Below are 23,828 nucleotides of genomic sequence, written 5' to 3'. Positions count from 1 at the left end.
CATTGCTCTACTTATAATACATACTTAGGGGTGGAAAGTATTTAGGCTCATTTTCATCATGTGTGACACAGCGAGCGATCCGGCGTGTGATAAATTACTTTTACGTTACTTTTTTTTTTTCTGGAAGTATGAAAACCAACTGTTTAGAAGTCTATCATGTTTGTATAGTTATGTAAGAAGCAGGAAACTGTTGTGGGTGGGATTTCGTAAAATCATGTGAGGATTGAGTTTCGTAGTGTTTGCAGTTTAGCTTTAATTTTGTTAATCCATGTCGAGCAGGCATACTCGATTACTGACCGTATGTACAGTTTGTATATTTTCAGTGTGTTTTTGGGTGATCTTCCTGTATTCTTCTCATGAAGCCCTCTAGCTTGGTTCACTCGTCTCCAGATTTTCTTTGAAATTTCATTCATGTGTTTATACCATGTTAATATTGAGTCATAAGTGAGAACTAAAAATGTCTGTTGATCTAACAGTCTGGAGAAGGCTTCCATGAAGATATATTTCGGGATTATTTTTGAGAAGTTTATATAATTTCGTAGGTATTAATACTTGTAATTTTGTTTATTTATTTTTATTCCTTTAGCAATTCTGTAATCTAATTTAAAGCGGGTTGTAAGTTTGTGGTTGCCCTGAAGTTGCTACATCACCAACACATTGAGAGGTATAATACATGATGAAGACTATAGTACAAGCTAGTCATCCTTGAGGTACATTTGCCTCAGGAGTAAAAAAATACACTAAGTAGAAGCCCTCGACATTTACCCGATACATTCTATTATCTAGGAAGTTCGATAACCAGTGAATAATACCTAACAGTACTCCTATCTGTGACATCCAGAATTTTAGACCTGAGTACCAGATTATATCTCTTGTATCTAAAGCTTTTTCTAGATAGAGCAGGCAGATGATTGTACATTCTTGCTTATTGAAACTATTACTCCCTTGCTGACGTCAGGGAGAGGTTAAAAAGATGCCTTTAAATGTTCCACTAATAGCTGAATGCCTTTTTTGAGTAAAATTACTTGTATGCTATTTTCTCCAGAACCTTTATTTATAGTTTGTTTTATTGCTGTTGAAAGCTACAGGGGCGGACAAAAAGTGGCCTACCTTGAAAATGTTATTAATTTATTATATTTTTATTAGATAATAGAAAAATATGTTAAACTATATGTTTTTAGAACGCATTCGACAACATCTCTTCAAATATGATCTCAAATCTTAAATTTAACACTGGCTTTCGTAAATACCTGAATTTTCACGATTTTAGTTACAGTTTCTCATAGAAAGCGGTGCACACCTGCTAAAGTTTCTTAGATTTTCTTATCTAATTAGCTTACAAAATGATGAACTTGATGGCTTAGTGGAGATTTTTACCTTTCAAAGGATTCTTCAGGGATTTTTGGATCGAGGAATATAATTTTACTATTACAGTAATTATGAGAAAGAGTTTATAACTTTATACCTTACTTTTCACAAGAAGGTTCACTAGTTTATTGCATAAATATTGCTTAATTTATACCAATGCTAAAAGCTGCAGCTTATGAACCAAGTGAGTGGTGATTGTTCGTTGATTCTTTCAAAGGTAGGCTAAAAGCTGTTTTTCTTCACAATGGTAACATATAAGCATCTGTGGTTTTTTTCCCTATTTGTAAAAAAAATCCTTACGTGATGAAAAGAAAGAATATTATTTTCGATATCTGTGAAGCTGAATCCGTTATTAAGCGTTATCTAGTACATCACAAGTACTTGCTGCCGTAAAACAGTTTGTAGGCGTATAATAATATATTAATACAGAATTGGTATTACTTATGAAGTTTAATAATCGGTTTCCATTCTGTAAACTGCTATTACATCCAAAATATTTGTTTGCTGTTGAGATCCCCTACCACTATATAATTCCAGTCAGTATTCTTTTCATATTTTAAACAAGGCAAGTTCCTGATTGCCACCTGACTGTCAACTCTTTTCATGTATAGTACAGATACTTTATACAAAGCAATACTACTTTCTTAACGTCAACTTAGGCGCTTGCATTTGATCTATACATACCTTAAATGAAACACGAATACATGTATATGCTTTTCTATTGATAAGTTAAAAGTAAATCACATCAAACAGACGTTCAAGTGTTCACATATACACTATAGATATTTATGTCAAGTTCAAAAAGACCTTCAACTGAGAAAAAGGTAGGTCCTCGCAGTAAACCTGTATTTAAATGTGCAAGTGATCTATAAATGTCTTAAATGATGAGATATAAAGTTCTCATCGCAAACTGACAGTCAAATGTTTATATGAGTTTTACAGATACATTATACGAAGCGGTGATATATTTTCATACATAACTGGAACTCAAATGTTTGCATGCCTTCTATAGATATTTTAAATAAAGTCATGGTATGTCATCAAATTAAACTAGTGTTTAAGTATTGCATGTGTTCTATACATACTTTAAAACAAACCTTTGATACGTTTTCAGAGACAATTGGTGATCAAGTGTAAGCATGCGTTCTATAAACAATTTAATCTAGTATATGGCACATACACTAAACCGGCATTCAAGCGTTTAGGTGTGTTCTATGAATATATTAAACGAATAAATGGTACATACCCCCATTAAAGCGACATTAAAGTGTTTGGATGTATTCTCGGGGTACCTTTAACGAATAAATGGCAGGCCCCTTACAGTAATGTAACGTTCAAATTTATTCAATCGAGGACTAAAGTAATGCAATAATACGTTCACATAGTCAACAAAGGCTTTGCTGGTCTTTATAAGTAACTGGCGTCAAGAGATTACATAAGTTTTATAGATACTATAAACTAACTGTTGGTACGTTCTCATAATCAATTAGCGAAACAGTGTATGTAAATGTTCTACAGTTTCTTCAAATGTTCGTCTATGTTGTTATAATAAACTGGCGTTAAAGTGTTTCCATGTGTCCTGTAAATGCCTAAGATGAAGCAAGACTATATCCTCATCTCTCAAGTGTTTGTATGGGTCAATAACTACTTTAAAAGAAGCAATATTCACAGTCAACTAGTTTCAAGTGTTTGCATGAGATTTATATATACTTTACAGGGAACGACGGTGCATTCTCTCAATGAACTCGTTTTCAATAGTTTACATGTGTTTTGTAGATCCTTTAAACAAAGCAATGTGACATTTTCACAAACAACTGACGTTCAATAGTTTACATGTGCTTTGTAGATATTTTAAACAAAGCAATGGGACAACTGACGTTCAATAGTTTACATGTATTTTGTAGATACTTTGCATGAAGCAACTGTTCGTCAACTGACGTTCAAGTGTTTGCATGTGTTCTATGGAAGCCCTGGATGAAGCAATAGTTCGTCCTAGTCGTCACATGACTTTCAGGTGTTTGCGTACATTTTATACGTACTATGAATGAAGTGTTGGTACACCCTAACCTCAACTGACATAAAACTATAATATATATTTAAAAACAGCTGGTATGGATGAAGAAAACACTAGTAGAGGAGCGAACAACGTTTCGACGTTTTTCGACCTGACGATGACCGAAGAAGGTCGAAACGTTGTTCGCTCCTCTACTTGTGCTTTCTCTGACCATACTAGCCGTTAATATATAATTTTCTCTACAAGTGGGATTTCTCGTCATCACGGATGACGTAAAAGTGCTTTCATGTCTTCCCTAAATACTTTAAACGAAGAATGAGTACGTCTTCCCAGTTAAATAACGTTTAATTGTTTATCAGTGTTCTATACACAGTTTAAACAAATTAATGGTGAGCTAAATTGACATTTAGGAGTTAAATGAATGTGTTTTATATACAGTTTAATTACCTCTGTCCTCACAAGTTCGAGAATTTAGCTTTCAACATGTTTACGTAAACTAGCCTGTATTCACAAATACAACGTATTGTTATTTTGAAAGACACCAGTTGTCGAAAAGTGACACGTTGTTCAGTAATACTGAATATTCTTGCAATGATTAACTGTTACCCCGTTTATCAGTTTAACGATTAACTCCATACTACCGAGTTGTCACCTATCTCAAAATGTCACAGCTATCAACAAACTAGCTTGTTTGGCCTCAAGACGTTTATTTTCTCTTTCACCTTCAATACGACATTTTTCAAGCTCGATCTGTTTCAGATTTAGCTGGATTTCTAACTTTTTTTATCACTCAACTCTGATTGACCAGTGAAAACACTAGAGCTTCCCTGATGCTTCCTCAGACAACAAATCATCATCGACTAGTATTTAAATAATATTCCTTTTTAATTCATTTTTTCATATTAATTTCTTAACTTCTAATTCTAAAACTTTGACAATTTCGAACAGTTAACTTTTGTTATACCTTTCTAGTTCTTTGATAGAGAGTGATTCAAGAAAGCTTTAATAATCAGACGTCGTCAAATCATAATTCAGTTTATATTTATTAGTGCCAACTTTGAATTTTAATTTAGAACAAATTAAGTCTCTCACGATAACGAGAAACCTACTTGAAGTAAAAATGTATTCTAAAGACGGATGGTATGGGTATTAAAGCTTTTATTAAAATAAAGTACAGAACAACGTTTTGACTTTCTTAGGTCATTTTTAGTTAACTAACCTCTTTTGTTAGTAAGCAATATAAATATACAAAACTTGTACTAATCAGTATTGTGTATAAAGTTCCAAACCAGCAAGAAACAAGCGACGATTTGTCAAAGGTAAGGATATAATTTTATACAACAGTAATGGTTAAACACAATGAGTATCACAGCTAACTTTTGGTGAAGCAAATCATCTTATAAAGATTAACATGAAAATTAAATCATTGTCTATTATTTAGAGGTTTAATAATGCGTCCATTTCTAGGTGAATATATGATATACAATACATTAATTATAGAAATGAAAATTACTGAACTAGCAGAAGATACAAAGGTATGTCATGCAAATTAAATATAAGTGAAAACTATAATAGTATGCTACTGTACATTATACGTGTTATGAACACTGTCCGACTAAAGTAACACAATCCACCTTTACAAATCCTATGTTCTGTTTCAGTGTCGTTAAATCTCTGTTTTCCATAAAATATATAACCGATATCTGCTTTAAAATATTGATGTATTTATTATGTCTGAATTCTTTATTTATTTTGGAATAGCATTATAATATACTAAAAACATCCTTCATCGTTATTTTCAAACAAACGAGTGATTAAAAATTAATATAAAAGAAAAAAACTATAAATCTAATGAAATAATAGGAAAAAGATTAATGTAACAATGTACACACTGGTGATGATTACTTGATAATATTATGTCACCTAGTAACTTGCCCCTGGTAGTGATGGCGTAATCATATGATTGTGATTCCACCAACTTGCCCCTAGCCACCTGCCCTCTGTACTCTATTAGATGTGCTTGACTGAATGATGTATAAATTGTATTAAAATGCATCACCTTTCATTAAGCACGGTACAAGCTATTAAGCAATTAACACATAACTAATATTTTACTAATTAGTGTGTAATGATATGTGAGTTGTCTAAGTAATCGTATGTCTAATTATGTAAATTGATTAATTGGGTCAATGTCCTCGGAGGTTCCATGTTCACTTCATGGCTTAATAACCCTCATATCCTCGTGTAGTGTATATTTACTTCCGTCTCCACAGACCTATATTAACTATTAATGACCTAATAAGGTTTTGATCAATACAGATAACACTGGACAACAAAAATTCGATACTGGAGAAAACACAAGTAATTTAGGGTAATTTAATGGTGTTAATTTCACACATATAGTGAGAATTTGTCCACTGCCTTTAGGTTTTACGTTATTATAATATTATATTATTTTATCAGAATTATGTGAAATAATATGCAACCAATTCAGTATAATAGATTTATGTTTCTTTGCACTGTTTAATGCGGAGGTGATATACATTGTTGATAACTTCAAACATTGGCTTATTGTACTAGTGTAACGTTTCAGATATATTTTCATATTTGCTATTTGTTCTCAATATAATAGTAAATAATTGCACTGCTTTTGATTCGTTACATGCTACCTGCTTCACTCAGAAATCACGAAAACCTTATAGGCTCAGCTTGCCAGAACAATCCTTCGACTGAGCGTAAAAAGGTTGAAATCAGATGCCTCTCTGCCAATTGCCTCACACTCACTCAGTTGGTCACTTTGCCTCGCTCCGCGCAGTCAAAACAAAGTCTAATTTTCTTCTTCGCATCATACCCGCAATATAATCAAATACATTACCAATTTGTATTTTAAATTTGATAAGCTCTAGTACTGTAAACATAATAATTACTATTTTTTTATTTTTAGAAAACAGTTTGAAATTCTGGTGACTTTCAGCTCAAGTAAAGTCCAAAAGTGCTGAAATCACTCAAACAGTTTCTACTATATTTGTAAAAAATGTATTATAATTTCACAAAGGGCAAAGACCACATTTAAAGTAAAGGTAGCTTATTACCACTACTTTGGATGTAAAACTTGGTGACAAAGAAAACCACTGGGCTTCACATATTTGCATATTTCGTTTAACACAGTGGCTGAAAAAGAAAAGAGCAAGTATATCATTTGTAGTTTCCTTGATAAGGTCATCTAACTGAATCTTATTTTTCCATAACTAATGTTTTTGGATTTTAGGTAAAACTAAGCAATATATTAAACATCCAAACATTCATCTACAATGAAACTAGTTTCTGATGGGAATGGTTCTACAGTGAATTGGGAAACAGAGAAGTTATTCTGTGAAGAAAGCAATGAAATACTTCATTTGCTTCATCTACCAATCATATTCCTGTGACACTCTAACATAAATTGCCTCATCTGATCACCCAAGAAAAGTTAAGTTATCTGATTCGTGATTTGTCAAAACAGCATGAGGAACTTCTTTATTCCTATTTACTTCAAAGAGAATTTATTATCTCCAAGAACAATAGTTTTAATTTACCGAATTCGCCAGCAAAGTCTCGCTTCTCACAACAGAATACAAGTTTCTTTGTGTTTCTGTACAAATACTGATGTACTAATGGAATTAGGTACTGATCATTCTCATTAATGAAGTCTTTTTATCAACTCATCTAAAGTCAGTCTGTTACTTATACTATGAATATAAAATAAACTTATCAAAACACGCAGGCTTTATATGCTTAAGCGCAATTTTTATTTAATAAATTATTTATATAAGATAGTTTTAAATAAATTTATCATAATTCGAAAACTAGAAGTAATAAGTAATTTTTAAATGATTTTGAGAATCAATATTTTCAAATTACTCAGAACAGTTGAATTTTTTGTAGCAAATATTTTTTTCAATCTAGTGTAAGATCTGTTATATAAAGAATCAAAGAATCCGACATTTTTTGTTCTTCTTTGGTATGAAAATTAATAATACCGTTTTGATATGAGGAAAAAATGACACTTACCTAATAAAATACTGGCGTAATTGATAGCAGTATGTAAAATTAGACATTGTTAGCGTTTGTAATCAGCACAGATACATTTTATTAATTTAAAAGTGAGGTTTGTTTGTTTGTTTTTGGAATTTCGCACAAAGCTACTCGAGGGTTATCTGTGCTAGCCGTCCCTAATTTAGTAGTGTAAGACTAGAGGGAAGGCAGCTAGTCATCACCACCCACCGCCAACTCTTGGGCTACTCTTTTACCAACGAATAGTGGGATTGACCGTCACATTATAACGCCCCCACGGCTGGGAGGGCGAGCATGTTTGACGCGACGCGGGCACGAACCCGCGACCCTCGGATTACGAGTCGCATGCCTTACGCGCTAGGCCATGCCAGGCCTTTAGAAGTGAGGAGTTTTAAAGTAATAAAGATGACATTCTAAACTTTACAAAGCCAGTAAGAATATGTATTTCGTGTCGGAAGTATATTTTACTACTATAACACTTTCAACTTCACTAAAGAAACACTAGGACATTTGTTTTATGTAACATTTTACAGATTTTAACTTATATTTCGTAAACATTTTCCTTTGACCATCAACTTAAACCAATAGTGCATTCATTATATATATATATATATATAAATGTTCTTTAATAAGCTTATTAATCGATTTTAAGCTAATAACAAATATATATTAGCGTGCATGATACGCAGATATTCCATGTTTCATATTTGCTTTAGTTATGAAGAAATGCTTAACTTTATTTACTTTGTTTGTAGTTTTAGGACAAACACGTGGTCCATAAAGTCGTTAAAAATGTGTTGTTCTAGTTGTATGTTTTTAATTTACTATAGTAAATAATGTGAATTCAGCATGAGAAGATACCGCAGTAACGTATAAGTTCACATTGTCTAAACTGAACATCCGACCAATGATGCGAATATTACAAAATGACGTTCTAGACTGGACAAAGAAACTGGGAGATCAGGAGAAGATTATTGTATTTAGTTCAATGGAAACTGATCTTGAGAGAAAGAAAGGTGAAGATCTAAATAGGCTTTACCAGAAACAATTGTGATTCCGTCTACATATGTATGCACAGTGTAAATTGTTTGTTATTGTTAAATAAAAAATTTGTTCATTTATTCATATCTGTTCAATTTCACAAGTGCTTATCCAAATTTTTTTTCAGAAAAATGTTTTTGTTAACTCTTTGTTTTCAGCAAGTAATCTGCCTCTTTCGATCTATGAAATGGAAATTATAGGTAACATCAGTTTTGTAGAAATTGAGTCTTATCAACAAAAGTATATGAAATTTTAAAACATAAAATGTTGTACGTAATCATTTATCACTGTTAGAGACGAAACGTTGTACAGAAATAAATATATTATTCTACAGATTGTTGTTTTAAAACTTCATACTGTTGATAAATGGATACTTCTTGTAAAACAAGTACCAACAAAGAAGAATAAAGAACTACAAAGAAGCTTTTTAATCATCATTTATTTTATTCAGATAAAAACTAGAGAGATTAATGGACCTCAATCTGTCTCCTGAGAATTTTCAATTTGTCGTTCAAACGAAGAAAAAAAAAAAGAATGAAGATAATTCTTAGCTAATCATTTATATGTTTAAAGTCACATTTGTGAAATTTACCTGGCACACATGCTGACCTCTGGCCGTCTTATAATATATCTGTGTAAAGACGGTTACGTCATCTAGGGCGTTTTGTAAGTTCTTCAAGTTTTTGGTTGAGTATAGTGTAAATTGCACCCATCCGAATGGGAAAATATAAGGGTGGTATCCTCCTGTAGGGTTCAGCGTGTAAATGGAAAAGGGTTAACAAGGAAGCTGTTCTATGGAAACCTAATGAAATAGTTGAAGGAAGCAACGGCTTAGCTGCCACTCGGAGCTTCTCCAGTTCAGCTTCCTTCAGTTGTTTCTCCTTCACTCTTCTGTTTTGGAACCAGATCTTAACTTGTGTCTCTGTTAGGGTTAAGGAGCTAAAGAGCTCGGCTCGCTCAGCAATGAACAGGTATCATTTTGCTCGGAACTTTCACTCTAGTGTTAGCAATTGCTGTGTGGTGAAGTGAGTCCGGGACTATCGGTTACTCCTGTGTCGTCTCAGCTCATAAGTAACATGATTATGTGGTGACTTAGTCACTGTCTTCTCTGAAACTATAGAGCAGGTTGAGTTAAAATATTGTGACGCAAATAAGTTTTAAGTTTGCACTACGTGCTAATAAATATTTTTTTATTTGCAGAATATTGACAATGTATAATGTTTCGGTACTCCTTTATCACCAGTATTAAAATGTTTTGATACTGTTAATATTCAGAGGTTATGTTATAGGAAGAATGTCATAACCATAGTTAAACCTAACCATTCAGGATGTGAATAGCAGGTATTGCATGTTGCCCTTTATGAAGCAGACTAAATACGACACACAGTTTAATGTCATAACTAACATATGTATTTACAACTTTTGTCTAAAAATATGCATTTCATGCAAGTTGCAAAGTATTCACTGCAATAAGTTTGATTTTCAGTACAGCTTCTTTAATGTTGTCTAATATTTTAACCTCTCCTAGCCACCCCAACTTATGAAGGTTGTTCAGTAAATTCAATAGATTAATGTATTCTGTAGTTTCTTTCAAATGTAAAATATCGGTTAAGAATGATAACACTTATTCTTCTAATAACGTATTATTTTTAAAGCAATTTTTTCCGATACCGTTTGGTTGGTTTATTTTGAATTTCGCGCAAACTAAACGAGGGCTATCTGCGCAGGCCGTCCATAATTTAGCGGCGAAAGATATCGTTTGCAATGTATACATCTAAGAAAAATTACTTTGGTGGGTGTCTATATATTCTATTGTATGGACACTCTTGATATCAGTGCTTTCTAACCTACTTCCTGATAACTTAATAATGTAGGCGACTGAACTAATGTTAAAAATATCTGGTTAAAATTATATAAAGAAATTCATGAATACAATTTTCACTCAACAGGTAATAAAACTGTAACATTTTGTCTTTCAAAATGTTATTTTTACAATAAGGACAAACAGGTGTTTACCCTTTTTTTGCAGCTTATGTGTAAATCTACCTACTACCTTAAGCGCAATGATTCGCGAAATTTTGCTGTGGATCGTTCAAAATGTTGTGCTCAAAGTGCTTGAATCATATGATGTCAACTGCAGCTGAAGGATTGAGATTAGTCGACAACGCTTCCTTACTTAAGTTAATAAAGTTCATTAAATTTAAAAAGAGTTAAATCAGCATTTTTTGAGGTTGAGTGGTTCACTGGTCGCATTTGAAGTGCTTGTCACACAAAAACACAATGCAAACAGAACATTAAAGGGTTTTTATTGTGAATTAAAGTAACCAGGCATAGTAGTAATTATGTGAAAATGTTTTACAAAATGACACCTTAATGCTTTGTATAAGTTACCAGTCTTTAGAAAAATAATTTTTAGGAAATAAATGCAATATAAACTAAGAAAGGCACAGTAATTAACGTACTCTATTGTGCAGCTAACTTTCCATTGTTCTCCTACCGCGTTATAAGATTCACAATCAGTTCCCGCTATTCGCTCTGACAAGAAGAGTTGGCGGTGGATGATATTAAATAGTTGCATTTTCTCGAGTCTACTTCTTTGAAAATAACAAATTGTTAGCGCAGATAAACTTTGGAATTGATTTGCACCACGAATATTTGCAAACAGACAAATAATTAATTAATTTTTATTTCTCACGTCACTGAAGACAGTAGCTTACAATCATTTCTTTACAATGTGTGTTGTTGAATAAGTGCTTTCCCGCTAGCCTAACATATAACATAAAGTACCCTGAAATAACTGTAGTAATAAGCACGTTACGTAAAGTTATTACACAATAGAACTTCACAGCAGTTAGATATAAATAAATTACGAGGAATTACGATAAGAAGAAAATATTATAACAAAATTCATCTTTTAATAATAACAAAGAAAATAATAGATCAATGAAAAGGGTTGTGTTATGTAAAGTAGTCAGTTGGTAGATAATGTTATTTTTTACGTAGAAAAATTGTTTTAGTTACTATGTTGATAAGATGTGATGTAGCCAAGTTAGTATATGTTAAAAAACATTTTTATGAACGGTTACTTGCGATATATATTAGGAAATAAGCTGGTGATGTTTTAACACAGTCTTAAAAATATTAAACAAAAACATTATTACAAAGTGCATTTATATTAAGTAAAGTGATGAATCGTCGGATAGTGTACCAGTATAAATACAGCGAGTCCAGATTTTCTGTCATCATTGAAGGAGTATTAAGCAAACCCTACAGTAACAATACAATCATTTTAATATAACGTACGCAATTTATGCACAAAAGTCCACTGGTATTCTATCTGGAATCCAACAAATGTGCCAAATCCTTTTAAAATTCGGATTTTTCTCCCTTGCTTAACCCCCTACGCTAGTACAGCGGTATGTCTCCGGATTTATAACGGTAAAATCAGCGGTTCAATTCCGCTCGGTGGACTTAGCAGATAGCCCAATGTGGCTATGCTATAAGAAAACACATAAACCTTGATTAAAATTACTGACATATTTAAGTGAGAAAATTTTAATTCTTAAATTTCTTACCACTTGATAATTAATAAGTACTTACACAAAGCTTAATCTGTACTTTAAGAATTATAAAAACTATTCTAGGTTTCCTAAGCTGATTCTACACAGCGAATACTCTTTTCGATTTCGAGGATTTTATTTATTTGTTTGTTATTAAGAATAAAGCTACATTGAAATATCTGTTCTGTGCCTAACTCTGGATTTGAAATTCGGTTTTTAGCGTTATAAGCCTTGAAACTCGATGCTGAGCTGTTGGGGAGTTACTTAAAAGTAAATGCGCACAGCTCACGAATTAATGTAATCATGACAGTGTTATTTCTGACCAGACTGTGATATTAATCGTATTATGTTTAAATATGTTCTTAAAGTAACTTCTACTGATAATTCTCTGATACTAAACCTAAGCAACGACATTATATATGACAGAAAAAATATTTCGGCCAAAAGTAAGTTAAATTTTATGCATTCGCCCATTTTATTTAATTATATGCAAGTACAATTTTAATTGAAAAATTTAGCATCCTAGCTTATATCAAATCGTTTCAATAGTTCATAATCATTTTTCATATGTTAACTTTCGAGTGTTATACATCGCTTTATTATGTTAGCTTATATAAAACTGTTCACGTACGTCAAAATACCTTTTGTCTGTTAAACACGCGAGTATTATTTTTTCTTCGTTTTATTAATGTCAATTATCTGTCATGTGACAAACTCCATGCCAAAGATAACCGTGTCTGTTTAAGTACATATTAAAGATATCACCAATTAAGTAACAGGTGGGTTTTCTCTCCATGTTAACATTAAATTATATCTATAATCTCTATTTTATAACAAGCTGAGGTACTCGTATTTTGTCTAGGGTATGAACTTTAAAAAATGTGAGGGTGAATGCTATGATAAGTAACGCAAAAATTATTAAATTTCACACAAAAAATTATAACATGACATATTAGTACAGTATTGGTTATTCCCTTACATAACTTGTATATAAGCTTTAAAAACTCAATACGTAGGCACTGGACGATGGTCAAGGTGACTTTGTTGGAAAAGGTAGCGGTAAAAGTAGTGGCGGTAAGATGCTTTCTAGTACTCGCATTCAACACCCAGCTCTCTTAATCTTCTTTCACAATGGCAGCAGGAGTGTCTTATGACTCAAGATTGAAACGTCACAAATCAAAGTAGAAAGTTAGTATAATTCAAGAAATAGCTTTTCAAATCAGCCTTATGGTGGCTGTAGGAGTAAAAACTTCAGCTGAGTTGTTGAATTATTGGCTGCCATTTTTTCGTCGCATTCCTCCATAGAAATATACAGGACGTTTGTATGTTCTTCACTATATATTGGGCCCGGCATGGCCAAGCGTGTTAAGGCGTGCGACTCGTAATCTGAGGGTCATGGGTTCGCATCCCTATCGCGCCAAACATGCTCGCCCTCCCAGCCGTGGGGGCGTTATAATGTGACGGTCAATCCCACTATTCGTTGGTAAAAGAGTAGCCCAAGAGTTGGCGGTGGGTGGTGATGACTAGCTGCCTTCCCTCTAGTCTTACACTTCTAAATTAGGGACGGCTAGCACAGATATCCCTCGAGTAGCTTTGTGCGAAATTCAAAAACAAACAAACAAATCACTATATATTTTGTGTTACAGAAAATTTAATACTTTTTGCGTAATGACGTTACGCCATCTATGAAAACAGTAAACGTTAGCTTATGTTAAAGAAAATAAATACTCAATAACAACAATAATAGGGTATAGGGGATAATAATCCAATAACATGCTTCTTGTTCTAAACTATCACCCCATAAAGTTTGGTTGAGATTGGCCCAACAACCTAGGTGTAGTTAGATAACAGACAAACAGACAGGCATGCGAAATTTTGTGCTTTATATATGTATGTTTAATTACTTAAGTAAAATGTATTCATCAGTCTCTTTGTTTACTAACCATGACAACGAAGAATAACGTGATAGTTGTGCGTTATATTTTTCACTTAACTTAGTAATTAATCATTAAAAGTGTCTTAAAAGTGATTGTATACATAACATATATATCATTTAATTCAATAGTAATGATTGACGTAAATGTTACTATGTAAATATATTATTTAACTAAATAGTTAATCATTAAGAGAAATGTTGTGAGTGACTTTAAAGTTACTATTTATATGCACATTTACATAACGTTTGACAAATTACTATGTTGTAAAGATATTGTTACAAGAAGAAAGCAAATCTCAAATTTCTCACGTATTAAAATCTCTAGAAGATTTAGATAATCAAAGTTTAATTTAAAACTTTACTGTTGGTTAACTAACAAAGATACTAATAAAGTTCTGATGGCGAAAATCCCAGAAGAGTAGATAAAACACTTTAATCAATTAACTATTTGTTTTCGAGAATAACATACAAGTTTTACTAACGTCAGGTTTTCGGCATGGGCCAGATTATTTACAGTATTTATTGGCAATACATTTCAACAGTAAATAAACAGCACACAATCCACTTATTTTAACTTAATGTATTAAAACCAGTCAAACATATATATATATATATATATATAAATATTCGTTAAAATGGTATCACTGTTGTATCCAGAGCTTTAAAAAATGTCTCTTTTGTTCAGATTCCATATAGGCTTGTTCAGTTACTTTAAAACACAATTGATAAGAGAACTATTCTTCTCTACCTTATTATTGCAACACAATTTGTGACAACTTCACTTTAAAAACAGACATTATATGAACTTTATGGTTAAACTCATAATCATGCAGTCCAGATCTACTTTATCTCTCTATTGATTAAATTGAATTACATTTTGAAAGCATATTTATAACCTGACAAAGGTATAGAAAGTTCTACACAGTACAGAATACTATGAGATGATAATACTCTCTCTACACGGGCTCGGTCAAATTGGCCTAACATGTGACCATTTTGTATTCATTTAAAGTCGTTATAGTTTGGATACTACTAAGCATCCAATTTAATATACTATGTGTATCTTCATAAGATTTAACAGACTTTCAGTAAATACTATAAATTTTTCACATAAAAAATCAGATTTTTATTGAAATGTTTTTAATAAACTGGGAAAATAATTCGTTTTCTGACTAATCCGAGCGAGAAGTGATTTTCCTGCTGAGGTTGAAAAATTCTCTTTTTCATTTAAAAAAAATTCGAGTTTTATTAGCATAAACTTTAAAACATTCTAAATACATTTCAAATGCTTGTTTTCAGTAAAACTTTATATCTAGTGTATTTTATCAATTATAACTCTATACAATGTTGGTCAAGTTGACAACAATCCAAATAAGTTTAAACTATTATTTTGTTTACTTTCTAGACTGATTTCAAATTGTAAGATAAAACGACCTTCGTTTACTCTAAGTAGCTTACAACTCGTAACAACATCTATCTATTTATACTTAAACTTTATTGTTTTGCTGTTCTGTGACTATCTTTGAACAGTCTCTAGCTACTATTTGCTCCATTATAAGTTGTAAACTACTTGGGGAACGTGGAGTTTCACTTTATGCTACCAATTGCATTACCCACGAACTATTTTGAGTTGTTCGCGTGTGTGCCTCGTGAAACATTTTTATTACATTATTATTATTTATTTTACCTAATCTAACTTTAATTTATCCAAAGAAGTTCCTATTTTTACATTTTAGTTGCGTTTATAGTAACCAATAAAGAATACACATGAAAAACAATAAATAAATTTCTTGCCCATGTCTTCTTCTTCTTTGTTTTTTATTTGCTGTTGACAATTGATAACACTTAACCCTATGTTTATACTAATTATGACTAAGAATTTAGCATACAGGTTCACCTATAAAAGCTGTAATGTTTTCAAATTGTGATCTTTCCATTTGAATATGTTGATCAAAATGTTGTCCATTTAATACTTGATGTTGGTAGTTTTGCAGTTGAATGCTGCTGTTGAGTTCACTAGCCCAAGCAGCAACATCTTGAACTGGTAACATCCATATTGTATCACAACAGCTGTCTTCTTTTTAGATAATGTCTCCATTGGGGTCTGCCAATAATCTTTTATGAGGTCAGTCATTGTAGAAAAAGTGATCCCTTCAAGTTCTGCCACGATAGTTTGTAAGCTGCCCAGGAACCTATACAAAAAGTTTGAATGATCTGTTTTCTTCATAGTTACCACTTGTGAAAAATATACTTACTATAAAGGCTCGATTATTCCAGCTTTTAACATTGCCTCGACTATTTTGCTTGACCAGGTCTCTCATCATATATGGAATCTGGTAGGACTTCACCTTGACTGGATTGGTCCCTAATCATACCCTCAATCTTTTGTTGCTCAAGGTCTGTCTTACCTAGTTCATCTAAGAACACATTTACATACTAAATATCTTTACAGGCTATTGGTAATTAGCACTGGATGATGAAAGTAGGCCTAAGATTACTGCCAGCATTCGAAGGAATGCAAAAATTTTCCTTCGTGCCATTTTGTCTGCAAAATACACCTGGATTAAAAAGATACTAAAGCAATTTACACGTAGAGAAATGAAAGGAAAAATAATTCATTTATGTGGAGGACATTTTTCTATGGTTGCACATTTTATACCACTTCTAAAATCTGGCAATGATATTCCAGTACATCAAAGATGCAGGTTCAGAACTGAAACCAGAAAGGTATGCGTGCATAGGTATGGAAACGGAATTAATTTTCATTTATTAAGTGTGAAAATGCCCACGGTGAAGAACTGGACTTGTCTTTAGAACAAACAAAACGACTGCAGATTTCTAGGTTTCGTATTCTACTATTAGTGATTTGTGACCAGTTTGCATTAGTAACCACACGATTGTGTATACTGACCAATGGTGTTTCATAAATTGATTCACACTTCTTTTGGTCGTTAGAATGTAAGCAATGATTTCAGATTTGGTTGAAACGGTAAGTTTAACTTATCCCTGTCAATATTGCTCATTAATTCTGGATGTCAGTGATCGTGGAATTGGTGTGGTTTTGTCAGATATCCATGATGGCATGGAGTATGTAACTAAGTATGTATGCTAGTCTTAAACTTGTTACTGCTGAATGCTAATACTGCACAACAAAGAAGAAACTGCTTCCAGTTTTAATGTTGTCAAACATTACCACCATTAATGTCAAGGTAGCAAGTTCACTAATTGAGTGGACCAATATAATCAAAATAGATACAAGCTTTTAGATATCTAGGAAGTAATATGGACATTGTATATGCTATAAATTCATTATACAACATAATTTGATTCAGTAGAATGATACTATATTGCAAAGGATAATTCTGCCAAACAGTTGGAACATGCACATTCATTGATTTATAGATCCTAAACAGTGCAAAACTATTACAACAAGACCATAAGGCAATAGAATTTCAACACACTATCATCAAAATGTGAAGTATCACAAATATGTGGAAATATTTGTGTAAATACATACACGTAGAAATTTTGTAGACAAAATTTGTGCCACAAAAGAAATCATTACATCAAGGAAAATCTCAGCAGAAAGTTATAGGTCTTTCTTTAGAGTAAATCACACTGAATTTGCTATTACTCTCTTTCAAAGAAAAATCAACCAGCTAACGCTATTTGCTTTATTATCCTTGAGATTGTGCTTTACTGCAGGTAACCGCTGAAGTGTTTAATGAGCAAGATATAATACGATTTATACCACCTCAAGGAACTATCTTTAACAGCCAGTTGTTTTCAGAATTGTGTCGAGCATTCTGTGTGTTGAAAATCTACATCCCACTTAATCCCAAATTCTGATAAACTGGTCAAATAAACAGTATAAACTGTCAAGGAGCTATTTGTGCATTTCTGCATCGTGTGCCAATCAGTTAGGAAGAATGCATGATGTATCATGCAACTGACGAAGAATCAGTTGAATATTTTCTGAATTTATTGATGTTTAATGACAAGTATAAGCCACAGTGGATCTGATGTATGGCCATCTATCTAGCGCAGATGTATCAAAATGTCCATTGGTAAAATCTGGGTCTGCTTCATATGAATATGCACATTCACGTCAGTGGATCAGAAAGAAAGAGTACATCTCAAGCAATGTTTCAAAAATAGTTCACAAATGAAAGTTCTAACCAGGTGATAGAATATGATCTGTAAAAGGTGATCAGTTAGGTTGTGGCTGTACTGGTCTGTATCTTGTATGTCAACAGTTTTTAAGATCAACTATAATATTCTGTAGGCTTGCGATGTGTATAAGCATTTTTAAACAAACTGAACATATTTTTTTTCTGAAAAGACCTGGTTGTTCCAAGAACATAATGTGAATGAATTCAGTAGCAATTTAACACTTTTTGTAATAATGTAAAATGTTAATATCATTTTCGTTGCCATTATGACTGCTTGACCAGCAGTTAGGATTACCATTTGATCGATAAATAAATAAGTAGAAGGAAATGGTATATGAGTAATCAAATGTAGAATATGCTAGAATGTGTAAACAATATCACTGCACAACAAAGTTTTTGCTTCTTAAACACTTTTGGGTGTTCCTTATAGAGTTTTGGCTGCTGATCACGAAAATCACATCCAACGTTGCCCATCACGTACCGTTTCATCGAAATCTTCAGTTTCACCAGGACATTGCTACAATGGAAAAACGATATCAGGGCAACTGGAATTCATCAATGCTTGCTGATTACTGTTAGACACTGCAACGCGATGCACCGGACATTGAATACAAACGAAACTCAGGAGCAAAACATTTTTAATTATGTTGAACTTAATAGCGTATTAGAAACATAAACCCAATTAAATACGTTATTGCTGGTAAACAGTTAACTGTCTATTTCTCAGAATTCCTACGTGATGAAGCAAAACCAAAACTATATTTGTGCATACCTACCAGGTACCTGTCACAATCAGCAAAAACATTTCAGGAAGCAAAACTTTTAAAAGAAAATTGTTGTGCAGTGTATCGTGAGGGAGCCACTCGATTATGTAACAGTTAAAATAGTTATATAACTGAAAGACTATCAACTGAAATGTTTTTCAACCCCTATCCCCAAGGGGTCACAAATATGTGACGTATAGTAAAATTATGATGGTTTGACATCTTGTGATAATTTCTCGATTAATGTAATGAGATTTAATTGTACTTTGTTATCTTAGCCTTCTGAACACCTTGGCTACGTTTTTTTTTAAAGGCTAAGAGAAATTGTCTGCCAATAGAGACTTTCTGTGTGTTAGTTACCAGGAATGTGTGTTGTATTGTCATTAGAAATTATATCTGTTGGTCTGGTAAGTCTGTGCCATTCTTTCTAAAATAAAGTAAGAAAGTTGGGTGTCGCATAATATGAGTAATTGACATACAATTCTAAAATCTTGAGTGATGTATATCACTTTGCTTAATTATTATCTTATTTAATGAGTTTTCAGATCCCAAGATAGCATAATTAGTGTAAGAAAATGCACAACATTGGTTGGTTCCTGTGTCTTAATGAAGAAAGTAACTTTGCTGTCATTCTTGGTGCCTCCAGGACATCGTGCTGTGTGTGTGTATGTGTAATTATGAGTGATACTGTAAAACTGTTTATAGTGATGGTGCTTAAAGCACTTAAGAAAACTGTAAATCTTGTGTGTGATGGAAGCTATGTATTTGATTATTATTATCGTGAGGCCCGGCATCGTAAGGTGGTTAAGGCACTCGACTCGTAATCTCAGGATCATGGATTCGAGTCCCCGTCACGCCAAATATGCTCGTCCTTTCAGCCGTGGGAGCATTATAAGTTACGCTCAATCCCGCAATTCGTTGGTAAAAAGAGTAGCCCAAGAGTTGACGGTGGGTTGTGATAACTAGCTGCATTTCCTCTACTCTTACACTGCTAAATAAGGGACGGCTAGCAGATATAACCCTCGTGTAGCTTTGCGTGAAATTCAAAATCAAAGAAACAATTATTATTGTGTTAAAACTGTACTTCAAACCAAAAGATGCTGTCACGCCTCAGCTGATCGCTTGTAAGCATGTATGTTACACTTGATAATACAATATGTGATGTGTAGAGCATATTTGAGGTATTCATGCTGATTTCTATCCAAGATTATTTTTACTTCTATGATGTTGTTCGAGTTGGTATAATTCCAGTTCATTCAGTATTTGTTTGCAATTACAATTGAAATTACCACTGTATGGAACTATTGTATCTACAAGTATTCTTTTGTTAATATCAACCGGATAAATGCAGAATAAACTTATGAGTTGGGGAGAGAGCCGTATTAATTTAAAGGTAAACTCACTGCCAAGAGTTGATGTGGTAAGATGTATGGTAATGTGGTTGTTCGCGCAGTGTCGCATAGAAGCTATGAAAATTGAACTGTTAATGGTGTTTAGTAGAATTTCGTTCTTGAAGTGGGGAATAAGTAAATTCACCATTTTTATTGTGAAGTGCATTTATGTACCCTACATCCACATCACTTGCTTCCTAAAAAAAGTTGGGTCATTACTTAATAGACTGCGACATACAGCTTTATATTGCTAGTTAAGCTTATGTTAGGTCTCTCATAATATCTTATAACAAGCATAACCTTTATAAATAAAAGTCAATATATTTGTGTATGTGTCTGTTCCTTGTACGTTTATACAACAAAACTTACACAGTGATGCAGGGCGACATAAGGAAAGTCATGGGAGGGTTGAACCCCCTCTAATTTCACATGTAACTTCGGAAAATTACCAATGTTATATATTTATTAGCTTTAAAATAAACTATGTAACCACTATTTTTAGAATTCTTCAAAACCGTATGTGTCTCTTTTCAGTATTGGTACCTTAATCTAATTTAATTGTACCTTTACTGTTTTTATGTTAAAAATCAAAGATTGAAGCACAATTTCTTTTCCATTGTTACAAAAAAGTTTCTACCTCACCTGTCTAACGGACAGCTAGTCAAACTAGTGAATTATAATTATGCTTTGCTAGGTTCCAAAAGGATTTCGCACCATAACAGTTGTTATTGTAGTCAGTGATATCGAGAAAACCCACATGTAGAGAAATATATATGCAAAAACGGCTCGTTTGGGTTGAGAAAATATTTTACATAGAAGAGCGAACAACGTGAACCTGACGATGGCCGAAGAAGGTCGAAACGTTGTTTGCTCTTCTATGTAAAATATTTTCTCAACCCAAACGAGTTATTATTGTAACAAATGGCTTACATGTATATTGTTCTGACCATTACTGTTGTAGCGCAGCTGGAAAGAGGAGTACTGGATTGAAAGACACGGTTTTCGGCAATGGATATGATGAGTATAATGTGGTACAAATAATATTATTTTACACTCTTCTAATTTTTGGAAATTCCTAAAGGCCTAGGTTAATAATGTAGTATTTAAAACATAATAGGTTTAACATAATATCTTATGTTAAGTATAATTAACTGCTTTGCCAGTTTGTAAAAGACGTTCACATCCTAACAGTTACCAGAGACTATGTTAAATTGAAGTTTTCATTTACAATATTATGCTATGGAAAGTTATATTTCTTGACCACTGGCTCTTCTGTCTTTCAGCCACTGGAGAATACAACTGAACCTGAGCTTTATCATTTCTATTATGGAGAATTTTTTGTCGTAAGAATACAATGACATGAATTTTTATGCCACTGAATCCAAGAAAGACACGTACAGACAATCATGAAAGACAACTTGAATAAGATGTACATCGTAGGTGCTTGAGTTAGGGCAAACTGTTGATACACCAACCTTGTCTTCAGTTACTCTTCTCCGTTGACCTTGTCTGATGACTTCTGCAGGAAATAAACTAGTCACATCTAGGAAATCTTAGGCACATTCCTAATTCCTCATTAAAGGGTTCCAACTTGGATAAGGGCGTAGGGATGATGTGATATCTTAGATTTAGAAAGACCACCTCAACTCAAAGACATGCTGTGTTTTCCCAATTCCAGGATGTTTTATAATGAGAAAAAGAATAATGTATCTGCAGGACTAGTAGTAGTTAAAATTAAGGTAGTCGTACTCAAGTACCTGCCTTTGTACATAGTGGAGTGGTGATGACAATACTGTCACAGACAGGCTTTCAAATGAATATGAATCTGGTTCCTGTAGCAAAAAAAGTGGTCCATCAGCATGGTAATGCCTATATTACAGCTTGATAGCTGAAGGCAAAGAAGGAAGATACAAATTGCCTAGTGGAACTTAAAAAGTGACAACTTCCCATCAGAATCTGTAAGTTTAAAGGGAGATGTCTTTAGACTTCATTTTATCAAGGCGGGTAAGATGGACTTCCTTGTCTTCAGTTCTGCTTTTTATGTTTAGTATTTTTTATTATTTAGTTGATATCATGCAATTTCGTATCACGTCTAATTTTCTTAATGTGAATTCCTGTAAATGCCTGCTATCAACTTTGTACTGACTTTTTATTTTGTGTTGTATTCAAAATATTTATAATCCTAAACTGGTTTATTTTGTAATTGTAGTTCATTAATACTGTGTTAATTTGTTCTCTATTACATTAAATTGTATTTTATTTTGTATTTGTTATTTTGAGCTAAAAATCACACATTGAAACGTATATTTGAGCTTTAACTTCAGAATTTGTTTATGATTCACTGTAGATGTTGTAAGTTTTAATTTATTTTATTTGGTTACGAGCATTTAATTTTTTTTTATATTCGTGTATCTTATTTAATCTTGTAATTTATCAGTCTTGTCCTCATTAAGTTTTATTCTTATATTAAATTTAACATTAATATGATTTGTATTATAGTTTGTTTTTATATTGTGAACAATTTTGCACTAATTTTATCGTCTCTTTGTTGTTAAAGTAAAGCTAAACGTGCCCACCACGGCTATGAAAATCGGCTTTTATCGTCATGAGCTTTCCAACTTACAGCTAAACCAATACGGGGAAAGGTCGTGCTCAGTTTTAAATTGAATTAATAGTAAGTTAAGTTTTATATACAATTTTATTTTTAGTTTATAATATCTAATCTCATTTATTTTGTATTTAATTTCTTTTGATTTATTTTATTGACTGTTGGAGTCTTTGTGTTTTAATGAAGCTACTCCCTTTATGATGAAGAGAAACTTACTTGAAGTAAAATTGTATTCTAAAGACAGCTGATATAGGTATTAAAACTTTAATTGTTCTTTAATACATGTAATGGCGTCTTACATGTGGTCATCAGTGGTGGTTAAGAAAAAAAAGTAGTTACATTGGTTACTTAATTTGGCTTTCTGCTGTTGAAGTTTTAAAGTCCAGGTTTAGAAAAGCTCTGGAATAAGAATTGGAAGAATTTGGCAATTAAAAACTTGTTATATAATAATATATATAATACACATCTTATAACTCTGAAAGTAAATACCATTTTATTTAATTATATTTGGATAACTTTAGAAATATAGTGTAAATCTTCTGTATTTGTCTTACAAACCTACGAAGAACATGTGAATAGCTGAATACTTGACCATTTCACAGAGCATTCACTTCCACGACCATGCCTCTATGTTAGTGTCATCGGAGATGCGGGGTGTTTCTAAGTAGAAAGGTGATAAAGAGATTTGTGCGAGTTTTGAATATCCATGATAGAACTAGCCACTGACGTAGATAATCCATTATTTTGGAGTATTGCCCCAGAACTTTTGTCTGACTTAACAGTGTGCGAATAAACATAATTCTTCCATTTCTTGTAGAGTGAAGAAGTCTATTACCTGCTTCATTGTCAGACCAGTTAACACATGAATTTGGAAGCCAACCAGTACCATAGTACTTTCATGTTTTGAGTAGAAATAAAGGT

At 32.7% G+C, this 23,828-nt stretch overlaps 1 long non-coding RNA gene across 3 annotated transcripts; it reads left to right on the top strand.

Moving 5' to 3' along the window:
* The first annotated feature begins 431 nt into the window (after nt 1–431).
* On the top strand, nt 432–23,807 carry LOC143248991 (uncharacterized). 3 transcript variants are annotated; one of them, XR_013027326.1, is made up of 5 exons: nt 3,544–4,701; nt 21,261–21,330; nt 21,583–22,303; nt 22,857–22,973; nt 23,510–23,807. It is a non-coding gene; the product is annotated as an uncharacterized LOC143248991 (long non-coding RNA). The 3 variants fall into 3 exon arrangements; XR_013027328.1 differs by lacking the exons at nt 3,544–4,701; nt 21,261–21,330 and adding an exon at nt 432–538; XR_013027327.1 differs by lacking the exon at nt 21,261–21,330.
* The last annotated feature ends 21 nt before the right edge of the window (nt 23,808–23,828 follow it).

Source organism: Tachypleus tridentatus, chromosome 4 (assembly GCF_004210375.1).
Source record: "Tachypleus tridentatus isolate NWPU-2018 chromosome 4, ASM421037v1, whole genome shotgun sequence".
NCBI lineage: Eukaryota > Metazoa > Arthropoda > Merostomata > Xiphosura > Limulidae > Tachypleus > Tachypleus tridentatus.
This window is presented reverse-complemented; position numbering and strand designations above follow the sequence as displayed.